This window comes from Suncus etruscus, chromosome 4 (genome assembly GCF_024139225.1).
Source record: "Suncus etruscus isolate mSunEtr1 chromosome 4, mSunEtr1.pri.cur, whole genome shotgun sequence".
NCBI lineage: Eukaryota > Metazoa > Chordata > Mammalia > Eulipotyphla > Soricidae > Suncus > Suncus etruscus.
The window spans coordinates 89,014,794-89,022,505 of NC_064851.1; the positions used below are offsets into that span (position 1 = coordinate 89,014,794).

The 7,712-nt window shown below is 35.9% G+C and overlaps 1 pseudogene; it reads left to right on the plus strand.

Annotated features, from left to right (window-relative positions):
- The first annotated feature begins 3,340 nt into the window (after nt 1-3,340).
- LOC126007136 (S-phase kinase-associated protein 1-like) lies at nt 3,341-3,855 on the plus strand (annotated as a pseudogene).
- Nucleotides 3,856-7,712: the final 3,857 nt, after the last annotated feature.

Below are 7,712 nucleotides of genomic sequence, written 5' to 3' on the forward strand. Positions count from 1 at the left end.
CTCTCCACATTTAATTTTTTTTTTGTTTATTTTGTTTTGGGGCCATACCCAGTGACACTCAGGGATTACTCCTGGTTCTGCACTCAGAAATCACTCCTGGCTTGGGGGACCAGATGGGACACCGAGATTTGAACCACCATCCATCCTGGATCAGCTGCGTACAAGGCAAACACCCTACTGCTGTGCTATCACTCCAGCCTCTCACATTTTAAATTTTTTCAGGGATGTCTAGATTTTATATTTATCACAATCATGGTTACATGCAAGGAAAGTGCCCTAACCTCTATACTATCTCTCCTATCTACATGTATATCCTTTTTGTCTCTCCAATACCCCAAAGGTCTTTTAAAAACCTATGGAGAGAAAAAGTAAACTTATTCTTCTTCATAGTTATTAGTGATTCCTTTTCCCTATGCTAACTTGGTTCTTTGTTTCTTGGTTCTCCTCTGATTCCCCCATGTTTTTTGGCATACCTATCTCTTCTTCAGGAAAAATTTTTTTTGAGGAAGCATCTTGTTTGGTAGAATAATAGTCTCCCTAAAAATGTCTATGACCTAATCCCTGGAACCTGAGAACAAGATTATGTTATGTGGCAAGGAAAGGTTAAGGCTACAAATGGAATTTACATTACTTGTCAAATTTTCTATGGGGAGAATATCCAGTGTATCTGCTTAAGACCAAGGGAACTTTATAAGTGAGTGAAGTGGGCAAGAACAGGCCAGGGAAGCCTGATTCAAGAGAAGGAAAACTGCAGAAACTTCAGTTTTTCTTTGTCAGGAGCTTGGAATGAGTTAGTCTTATAGTAGATGAACAACTGTACAGACTGAAAAGTCCACAAATCATGAATGAGGACACAGTGCAAACTGCTGAGAGACAGTGTGGACAAAGCAAAATGTTAAGAATTCATGGGGCCAGAAAGTGGTTGCACAGCAGTAGGATGTTTTTGCCTTAAATGCATATGACCCAGGACAGACCTAGGTTCAATCTCCAGCATCCCATGTGGTCCCCTGGGCCAAGAGAGATTTCCTAGCATAGAGCCAGGTATAACTGGAGCACTGCCAGGTATGGCAAAAATAAATAAATAAAAATAAAAATAAAAACAAACAAAAAACCAACAACAACAAAAGAATTCCTAGGGGACAAGCCTGGAGCTTGACCATATTCCCACAATAAATATAGGAGAAAAAAATCCTTTGTGCTTTGAGCAGGCAAGAGGAAGAGAAAACACTCTGAAGCACACCTCAATCTCTGCTTTTTCTAAAATCTGACCTTTGGAAAAGTGAGTTAAACTTGCTACTGGCAGAGCATCAGAGCCAGTTGATCTGGGGAAAGAAAATAGCCTTCTCCAGCTATTCTTTCAGAGGAAAGAAATGCTTACATGTACTCAGTCCAGTAGCTCAGTCTTACCCTGAGACTTAGAACTAACCCCAGGACTTTGGGCATTGTTCTCCCACCACATGATCATAAAACTGTACATCACTTCTTTTTACCTCTTCCATCATCAACTGAAGGGTAAGGAATTGACCTTGCATAACAAAAAGACAAAATAAAACACAATTTGAGGAGGCAAAGTGAACTCAAAGTTATTGAGATTTTAAAGTGCTTTCTTTGTATAAGTATGTTGAAAGTGCTAAGGATCAAGTAAACAACATACAAGCAGAGACTACACCAGGCATAGTTATCATAGCAGATGGAAGAAGGCTATACACTAACAAATGGGTGGGTCTCTCTAAGCTAGAAATAGCCAGCAAACATGTTATCTCCTAGACGCTTTATGAAATAATCCTGCCAGCAGCTTCTTTAACCCAATGAGTCACTTTTCAGATATCTGACCTCCAAAACTTTAATATAGGTGTAATGTTTTAAGTCACCAAGTATATTATGATGCTGTAACAAGGTATAATAACATACAGATATATTGTTAGTCACCTCTAAGTCCAGAGCTGGTCTCAGATGTAAATAATTATACTTTCTTCTAAGATTGATATTGGAAATTGGTACTGTCTTCAGCCTTGGAAAGTAAGAACAGGTAGAAGTTTGGCTCCTAAAGTACTTAGAAGCCTTGCCCACACCAAAAACCTACTGAAAGATGACACTGAATCAATGATCTCTCTCAATGTCAATAAACTAAATTCACCAATTAAAAGTCACAGAGTGACAAAATGGATCAGAAAACTGAATCCAACATTCTACTGACTACAAAAAATACTTCTGATAGTCAGAACAAACATAGACTCAAAAATCAGAGGTTGGAGGACAAATATCCAAGCAAACAAATACCTTAAAAAGCTGGAGTGGCCATATTAATATCAGATGTCATAGACTTTAGATTTAAAAATGTTATGAGGGACAGAGGTAGACATTTCTGAATAATCAAGGGATATGTACAACAGAAAAAAATCACACTCCTAAACATATAAACATAATATATATATTTATATATAAACATAAACACTCAATGAGGGGCCAACAAAATATTTAAAACAATTTTGACAAATTGGAAGGAACACATCAATAACAGCACAATAATATAGTGCGAGACTTCAATACTACCTTGTCACCCCTTGATAGATCAACCAGGCTGAAACATAATAAGAACATACTAGCTCTAAAAAATGGAAGAAAGTGATCTGGAAGATATATAGGGATGTGTGTGTGTGTGTTTGGTTCTTTATCCCTAGAAAACTGAATATGCATTCTTCTCAAATGCACATCATTCTCCAGGATAGACCACACACTAGTCCATAAGACATAACTCATAAAATCAAGAGGATAGAAATTGTAAGAACAACTTTCTCAGATCACAATGCCCTAAAATTAGAAGTGAATTACAAATAAACACAGAGGAAAAAAATTTAACATCTGGAAATTAAATAGCTCACTACTGAACAACCAGTGAGTCAGAGATGAAATCAAAAGATTTCTGGAAACAAATGAGAATAAAAACACAAATTATTAGAATTTGTGGGCACAGCAAAATGGTACTAAAAGGAAAATTTATAGCTTTGCAAGTACTCATCAGGAAGGAAAAGGAACCTACATAAATAAATGACACAGCTTACAAAATTAACAAGTGATCAACAAAATGAACCAAAAATAGGCAGGCAGAAGTTAATAAAAAAAAAGCTTAGAGCAGAAATTAATTAATTAAAAATCCTAAAACAATCCAAAATATCAGTGAAAGCAAGAGTTGATTCTTTGAAAAAATAATCAAGACTCATAAACCACAGGAAAAATCAGAGAGAGAGAGAGAGAGGCCTTGTTCTCTGCTTTGCTCTTTGGTTTTCTGATGCGACCCTACTCTCAACCTTCAGTCTGCCATCTCTTTTGAAGGGGCATCATGCCTTCTATTAAGTTGCAGAGTTCTGATGGAAAGATACTTTAAGTTGATGTGGAAATTGCCAAACAGTCTGTAACTATCAAAACCATGTTGGAAGATTTGGGAATGGATGAAGAAGGACACGATGACCCACTTCCTCTCCCAAATGTTAATGCTACAATATTAAAAAAGGTTATTCCGTAGTGCACCCACCACAAAGATGATCCCCTCCTCCTAAGAATGATGAAAACAAAGAAAAGAGAATAAATGATATCCCTGTTTGGGACCAAGAATTCCTGAATGTGGACCAAGGAACACTTTTTGAACTGATTCTGGCTGCAAACTACTTAGACATCAAAGATTTGCTTAATGTTACATGCGAGAATATTGGCTGTATGATCAAGGAGAAAACACCTGAGGAAATTTGTAAGACCTTCAATATCAAAGATGACTTTACTGAAGAAGAGGAAGTACGTAAAGAGAAACAGTGATGTGAAGATAAGAGAAATGCTCTGCCTGACACTGTAACAATGTAAGGATTGTTCCAAATACTAGTTGCACTGCTCTGTTTATAATTGTTAATATTAGTCAAACTGTAGACAAACACAGCAGCAAATCAGTTGTATTAGCAGACTATTTTTCTCATTGCATGTGTAGTTCGAGTAGGTTCCATATCTACAGTTTGAGTTCTTTCTCATATGATCAAAACTTTGCCTCCCCCTTTATTTTTTTGCTCTGAATAAAATGGTGGGCTCTCTATAGAAAGTGACATTTTGGACTTTCCACCTTTTTTGTAAAGCAATTTCTGCCTACTTAATTGTCTTAACACTGGTAATCTATTAAAAGTTGATGTTGTAAATAAAAAAAATGGAGAAAGAAAATTAATAAACCAAATTAGAAATGAAAAGGGGGAGTTCATTACTGATACTACAGAAATTCAAAGATAATCAAAGACTACTATGAGAAACACTATGCCACAAAACAAGAGAACTTGAAAAAAATGATTAAATTCTTAGACTATTATAACCTCCAAAAGTTGAACCAAAATGAACTAGCATATCTGAATAGGCCCATTAATATTGAGGAAATTTAAATAGTGACAAAATGTCTTCTTCAAAACAAAAGCCAAGGCCCAGATTAATTCGCTAACAAATTCTTTCAAATCTTTCAAGAGGACTTATTACCAATCACCATCAGGCTCTTTCAGGAAACTGAAGAAATGGAAATACTCCCAAATAGTTTTTACAAAAATAACATCACGCTGCTATCAAAAGCAGACAACGATGTCACATAAAAGAGAACTACAGACCAATATCCCTGATGAACACAGATGCAAAGATCCTCAACAAAATCCTAGTGAATAGAATCGAATACTTCATCAAAAAGGTTATATACCATGACCACATATATTTCATTCCAGAGATGCAAGGACAGTTTAACATATTCAAGTCAATCAACATAATACACCATATCAACAAAAGAGAAAATAAAAACCATATGATCATATCAATAGATGTAGAGAAAGTGTTTGATAAGGTCCAATACCCATTCATAATAAAAACTCTCAACAAGATGGGAATGGAAGGAATGTTTCTCAACATACTCAAGACATTTATTACAAGCCCATGGAAAATATTATATGCAATGCAGATAAACTGAAAGCCTTTCCTCTAAAATCTGGCACAAGTCAAGGTTTCCTCCTTTTGCCACTCCTTTTTAAGTACTGGATGTACTTGCTATAGCAATTAGGAAAGAAAAAGATATCAAGAGCATCCAGATAGAAAAGGAAAAAAGCAAGCTTTCACTGTTTACAGATAACATGATACTATATTTAGAAAACCTTAAATACTCTACTAAAAAGTTTCTAGAAACAATAAATTCATGTAGCAAAGTAACAGGTTACAAAATTAACATGCAAAAATCAATGTTCTTATACACAAATAATGACAGAGAAGAAATAGGCATTAAAAATACAATCCCATTCACAATAATGCCACAGAAACTCAAATACCTTGGAGTCAAATGAAAGAGGCAAATAATCTATACAAAGAAAACTACAAAACCCTGGTTCAAGAAATAAAAAGGGACACAAGAAAATGGAGACATATACCCTGTTCATAAACAGGAAGAATTAACATAATTAAAATGGCAATTTTTCCCAAAGTCTTTTACAATTTTAATGCAATCCCTCTAGGGATAACCATGACATTTTTCAAAGAAGTAAGCAAACACTCCTGAAATTCATTTGGAACATTAAACTCCCAACAATAGCTAAAGCAATCCTTAAGGAAAAGAAGATGGAAAAGAAGATAATGTAGCAGTAGGGCATTTGCCTTGCATGTAGCCAATCCAGGATGGACCTTGTTTCAATCCCCAACATCCCATATGATCCCCCAAGCCAGGAGCAATTTCTGAGTACATAGCCAGGCGTAATCCTTGAGCATCACAAGGTGTGCCCCAAAAAGCAAGAAGAAGAAGAAGAAGAAGAAGAAGAAGAAGAAAGAAGAAGAAGAAGAAGAAGAAGAAGAAGAAGAAGAAGAAGAAGAAGAAGAAGAAGAAGAAGGAAGAAGACGACGAATAAGAAGAAAGAGGAGGAGAGAAGGAGAAAATAGGAAGCATCAGTTTTCCCAACTTTAAATTGTACTACACATCAATAGTCATTAAAACAGCATGGTATTGGAATAAAGATAGATCCACAGATAAGTGGTAAGGAATTGAATATTGAGAAAATGTTCCTCAAACATACAATCAATTAATATTTGATAAAGAGGCAAGAACTGCAAAGTGGAGCAAGGAAAGCTTATTCAACAAGTGGTGTTGAAACAACTGGTCAGCCACATACAAAAAAGCGAAATCAGATCTCCATCTAACACCATGCACAAAAGTCAAATCCAAATGAATTAAAGACCTTGATATTAGATCCAGAACAATAAGTTACATAGAACAACATGTAGGTAATACACTCCATGACATTGAGGCTAAAGACTTAAGACTTAAGGAGGAAATAGCACTGTACAAACAAGTGGAAGTAGAGACAAATGAGACTACATTAACCTGAGAAGATTAATTTTTCTTAAATTAAGGACATTATTGTAACAATCCCCAGAGACAATAGAGATGAGGGCTGAAAAGACCTGCTCACAATATGAAGCTCACCACAAAGAATAGTGGTACAGTTAGGGAAATAATTACACTAACAACTATCATGACAACCTTAATGAGTGAGAGAAGTAGAATGCCTGTCTCAAATATAGGCAGAGGTTGTGGGAGGAGGGAGATGGGGGGACATTCATGGTGGGAATGTAAAGTAAACAGTGACTAGGACACAAAGACCACCCACAGAATGGGAGAAACAATTTACTCAATACCCATCAGATAAGGGGTTAATATCTAATGTATATAAGGCTAATGTATCTAATGTATACAGAACTTAACAAGAAAAAACATCCCCAATCAAAGAAATGGGGAGAATAAGTGAATAGACACTTCCTCAAAGAAGAAATACAAAGGGCCAAAAGGAACATAACAAAATGCTCCACATTACTTATAATCAGGGAGCTGCAAATCAAAACAATGATGAGGTATCTCACACCACAGAGACTGGCACACATCACAAAGAACAAGAATAATCAGTGCTGGTGAAGATGTGGGGAGAAAAAAACTCATTCACCGCTGCTGGTGGGAATGCCATCAAGTCCAGACTTTCTGGATATTCCTCAAAAACACTGAAAATTGAGCTTCCATCTGGTCCTATACCTTAGGAACTCAAAAAAGCTCTCTGTATACCTATGTTCACTGCAGCTCTATTTACAACTGCCAGAATATGGAAATAACCCAGGTGCCTGACAACAGATGAGTGGCTAAAGAAAGAGTGGTCTACACAACAGAATACTATAATAAAGAAAAAGTGGTGCATCTACATTAACAGAAACTATGCAGTTGTTAGGAAAAATAAAGTCATAAATATGCCTATACATGAATAGATATGGAGACTATTATGCTGAATGAAATAAGTCAGAGGGAGAGAGATAGACACAGAATAGTCTCAATTATCTGTGGGATTTAAGAAAAATAAAAGACAGTATAGTAATAATACACAGAGACAATAGAGATTAGAGCCAAAAGAACCAGCCCATAATATGAACCTTACCACAAAAAGTGGTGAGCACAGGTTAAAAAAATAACTACACTAACAACTATCTTGATGTTCCATAAAATTATAAATTGATGATAGATTTAACTTTATTTTATTAGGACTCATCCTTGATCAGTTGGCTAGCAAATAGTTCTCATGGTCATAACCCTACTGGGCTTAGTTTCTAGCTAATCCTGATTTTATTCAAGATGGGTGTCAACTTTAGCCCCACATGCTTGGAATTAGCTTTTGTCCCCC